The sequence below is a fragment of the Echinops telfairi genome, unplaced genomic scaffold (assembly GCF_000313985.2).
Source record: "Echinops telfairi isolate 266 unplaced genomic scaffold, ASM31398v2 ScPeMD7_3;HRSCAF=10, whole genome shotgun sequence".
Classification (NCBI taxonomy): domain Eukaryota; kingdom Metazoa; phylum Chordata; class Mammalia; order Afrosoricida; family Tenrecidae; genus Echinops; species Echinops telfairi.
In genome coordinates, this window is record NW_022103899.1 from 63,714,258 (window position 1) to 63,719,193 (window position 4,936).

At 57.0% G+C, this 4,936-nt stretch overlaps 1 non-coding gene across 1 annotated transcript; it reads right to left on the reverse strand.

The window, feature by feature from the left end:
• Positions 1-4,345: 4,345 nt before the first annotated feature.
• Positions 4,346-4,536, reverse strand: LOC115872225. The gene has a single exon (XR_004047746.1). It is a non-coding gene; the product is annotated as a U2 spliceosomal RNA (small nuclear RNA).
• Between the last annotated feature and the right edge of the window lie 400 nt (positions 4,537-4,936).

Sequence of the window (4,936 nt, forward strand, 5' to 3'; positions counted from 1 at the left end):
TTCCTGGGAAGAGCACAGGCAGACGTGGGTTAGACATGGCCACCAGGTCACAGTGGACAACCGTGGACGATGACAACCCTCGCCCGTCACGGGGGAATCACACCGACAACCTGCGGGCCGGCAGGACGGGAGGAGACAGCGTGGAGGGTGAAGGCCCCTTCCAGGTTCCTCTCTGCTTTAGCCGGACTATGACGGCCACCTGCAAGGGTCCCCGGCCAGCCAGGGGCACAAGGTACTGCCTGCTGATGAGGGGCCGGGAAGACCGTTTGGAGGTCCTGGATGAAGATGAGATCTGGGTGTTGGTGGGCACCCATCACCCTGTATCCGTCTCAGTCTTAGCATATCTCCCCCCGCAAAAAATATTCGTACCCAGATTCCTAAGGGTAGATGTGTTTAAAGCAACTTTTGGGGGGTTGAAAGAGGTGGTCACGGCACCCTCGGCCAGAATGGGGACGCACCAGCAACCTGAGAGCTCGGCCCTCTCAACCCTCCACCTCAGCCAACAGCAACGGCGAGCGCTGTGGGAAGAAAGACAGGAGAAGCCGCCAGGGTCTCTCCCCAGAAAAGCCGCGAATCCAGCCTCGGACAGCAGCCTCGCGGGATGTATGGAAACAGAAAGATGGGGACGCAGCTCCTTTATAACATGAAACCCCGCCCTAGATGCCGTCTCAGAGGGCGCTGCTTGAAAGTAACTGGATTCACTGTTAGTTTACAGCGGATGGAAGCAGAGCGGGTGGGTTTGTAAACGTCAAGTGTTTCTGCAGCACAGCAGAGCCTGCCGTCCAGTGATGAGGCGGTCACTTCAGCGACAGAGGACACGGGCACTTGACCTGCCTCCCACCCCCTTCTCCCAGTATTCTACCTGTGATCTGACCTTCGTCTATTGCCCAAGGTTCTGGCGTCAACCTTTCTGCTCTGTCCGTGGATCCACTTTCCGTTTTATTGGCTTCGGGTGTAAACGGATCCGACACTCACTCGATGCCTTCCCTAAGGTATCTCTGTACAGTTCATCCTGTAACTGGCTGCATTTCCCAGTGATGCCTGAGCTCTTGTGTGGGTCCCAGGACCTGCCTGTTCGATCCCTCCAGGTGGTGTGGCACTGCACCTTCTGTGTGGGTGTTCAAGGTGGCTGTGGTCAAGCCCAGCCTGGCCGTAAGGCTAATCTCCTCCTCTCCGAGTTTCTCTGCTCAGGTATATGACGACTTTCTACGTGATGTTCCAAATTTAACCTGGACATGCCTGCTTGGCGAGGAGCCCTGGTGGTGTAGTGGTTGTGCATTGGGCTGTGATCCCCTTGGTCGGGAGTTCTAAACCACCAGCAGTCTCTTGGGAGAAAGACTGGGCTTTCTGCTCCCGTAGCAGTAGCATTCCACCCCTGGCCTCACCTGTGCAGGTGTGTGCATGTGCATGTCCTAGCCTGCCCTGACACACCTGCTTAGTCACAGTGTGATCTTTCAATATCCTGAGAACCATTGTGTCTTCAGCTTGGGGATTTTTTATTTTTGCATCCTATCTTTGAACTTCTTTTTCTACTGCATGTAACTGAACGGCTGCTTTAAGAACACCAATTATCCTTATGTTGTATTCTGTATACTCTTCATATCCCTGAAGTCCATAAATTTAAGGTTCTTCATTAAAATCCAACTGTCGTATCTGCTAAGACTACCTGAGATCTCTCTTCTTGGTGACCATATGCACAGAAACCCCTGACCAGCCCCCAACAGTGCAGATGGCTGAGCCCACCCCCAAGTGTCTGAGTGTTAAACGCTGGTGCGTTGACCAGCTGATGTGTTTCGTTGATGACGCCAGAGCTAGTTCATGCTTCCCAAGGTCTACTTATTGGATCAGTTGGGTCTTTCACTCGGGGTCACCGGGGCTCGGGGGGCAAGGGGGACCAAGAGCATGACTGTTGACCACGTTGTGATCTTATTTTGTTTCCTGAGTCTTATGATTATTTATAGTCAAGTCATAACAGTATATGAATATGAAATAGAGAATCACAATAAGAATCCAGAATATTCTTATTATTCCCTTATATCAACATTCAATTCCAGTATGTAACTGTGAGATAAGCGATAGCCGGATTCCAGAATAATCTTACTGCTATTACTTCATGTTTATATTCGATTCATCAAGCTCACACGCTCAGACTTCCTGCACTGAGCCCATGCTGACTCGCAGCGACCCTGTAGAACAGGGCCCCCCAAACGGTCTTCCCGGCCCCTCATCAGCAGGCAGTACCTTGTGCCCTTGGCTGGCCGGGGGAACGCTTGGAGGTGGCCGTCATAGTCCGGCTAAAGCAGAGAGGAACCTGGAAGGGGCCTTCACCCTCCACGCTGTCTCCTCCCGTCCTGCCGCCCCGCAGGTTGTCGGTGTGATTCCCTCGTGACGGGCGAGGGTTGTCATTGTCCATGGTTGTCCACTGTGACCCGGTGGCCATGTCTAACCCACGTCTGCCTGTGCTCTTCCCAGGAACGGTTCCCCACGGCCTGTTCAGTGGATTGTTTGTACGTCCCACAGTGCGCCCACCTGGCCTCCATTCTGGGACTCCCGTTTTGCTAGGAGCCCTGGTGGCACAGTGGTTACTCCTTGGACTGCTAGCTGCAAGGTCAGCAGTTCACAACCACCAGCTGACTCGTAGAATTACAGTCTCGGAAACCCACAGGGCAACTCCACGCTCCAGGAGTCGGCAATGCGTTTGACGGTTTTTTGAGGGATGGGAGGGGGTGGGCAGGGTGACATCCACTGTGCCAGATTTTCCAAACAGCCCCCCAGAGCCAGGGTCCCCGTCGCGAGTAACACCCCGAGCCAGGGACCCCAGAGTCAGCCGCCCATCACTCAGGACGGCCCCCAGGGCACTGACCGGTCCCCCTCATTGCTCGGCCCAGTCAGAGGCCTCCTCTGCCCTAGGGTGACATCCCCACTCTCCTCCCAGCTGCCCCCTCCCCTCCCTCCCTCCCTCGGCCCCCACCCCTCTCTCAGCATGGGTTTCTCCAACCCTTCCCCCACGCCTTCTGCAGCCCAGCAGCCGGGCACACACCAAGCAGGACACCATCTCTGCCGACAAGGTGGGCACTGTCCAGGGCCCTGAGACTAACAGTCCTGGTCCTGAGCCTGCCAACCTGTCACGGAGGCTTCCTGCCAGGGTCCTCTGGCTGCACCCCTCACTCTGCACCTCAGCCCCCTCAGGCCTTCAGGGTGGGGAGCCCTACCCCCTCTCCCAGCTGCATCCAGGGGGCCAGGGTCCCCTAGTGAGTATCCTGAGCATTCTGAGATGCCCCACCTCCCTGACCACCCAGAAGGAGTCCATACCCCCAACCCACGTGGTGATCGGAACACAGGGACACAGGTCTCTCCCCCCTGGAGTCCAGCCTGGGCAGCACACCTGCTGGGGAGCGTTTTCTTTCCTGTGCGAAGGCCAGTGTGGAGCGGGCAGCCCTCCGCCCGCAGAAGGCCCGGCTCCCAGCCCGTGGCTCCATTGCCCCCTGGTGGCCTCGGCCTGCGCAGCACTGGGCCTGAGTTGCCCACCAGGGCAGAGCCCACAGGAGACCCAGGCCAGCCATCTTGTAGGACCCCAAGAGAGCCAGACACTGTTAGAGGGATGGCCCGAGGGCAAGTGGCCACTAGGGCAGGTTTTCTCAGGGGACCAGGACCCTCCTGGCTTCAGAGGTGACCGCCCCTCTATCTGGGCTGGAGAAGCCCTGTCTGACTCCCAACCAGGCAAGTCACCCCTGCCCTGCCTCCCTGGAAGCCCCCAGGTAACATCCCAGTAACAGCTCAGTAACATCCCACCAGGGCTGGTGGGCGACTCTTCAGAGGCAGAAGCAGCACCTGGCCAGGCTCTGAGGGACGTCTGCAAACCTGTCACTATGTGAACCCGGGGAAGGGGTTAACAGGAGGACCTGCTAACAGCAGGGTCAGCAGTTCAAACCCACATTTGCTTCTCAGGGGGAAAGAGGCTGTTCCCTCAAAGACAGGAACCCCGGAAACCCACTGGGGCAGCTCTGCTGAGTAGGAATGAACTCACTGGCAGTGGTGTGTCAGTTCTCACACTACATACAAGAGTAGAAAACCTAGTTTGTATCCTATAGAGCTGCTGCTGGCTTCAAACTGCCAACCCTGAGAATTACAGCCTGATACAAAGGTATTTCACTATCAGGACTCCAGATCCCACCATACCCAAACCTGCTTTACCTATAAAGCTAATTAAGAACAAACAGAGCCATCAAATACCTCAGTCTAACACAGTAGAAAAGAGCAACAAAAACAACCCAGTTCTTAATGGAAAAACCAGTAGTCCAGAGGAGAACATGATCTTACTTTGAGACCATAAACAAGCCCCCTCAGGGGAAGCACCATTCCTGGAAGTACTGCAATACCAGGCTGATGCGTGGAGTGGATGGAGCAAGCTCCTAATCCAACTCCTACTTGCAAAAATACGCTTAATATGTTGTCCTCAGATAGAGGACGTATCAGATATTAAACTGATAAGAACAGATACTACACTTGATCTTAGCCAAAAGGCCGAGAAGCGATGCCACCCCTCCCCACCGCGCCGCGGCCCTGCTCCCGCCGCGCACATCACACTCACGGCGCCCACCCTCCCTGCCCGCCCGCCCCGCGCGCTCCCGCGGCCACAGCCCCCGCACGGCGCCGGCCTCCTGCGCACGGCGCCCTCTCCGCCACGGGAAAGGACGCTCCTACGTCCACGGGAGGACCTGCGCTCTCCCGGCCCAGGAGCCGTGCTCATTTACATGCCCCGCCCACCGGGCGTGGCCACCGCAACAGGCTCCACCCTTGGACTGCCTCTGCGCGCAGGCCCCGCCCCTGCGCCGTGGGCCAGTGGGGGACTCATGGCTGTCCTTGCGTGGAGGAGAGCTGAGGCCTCTGGGCCCTGCGCTGGGGAGGGGGGCCTCGCTGGGAGCGAGCTCTCGGT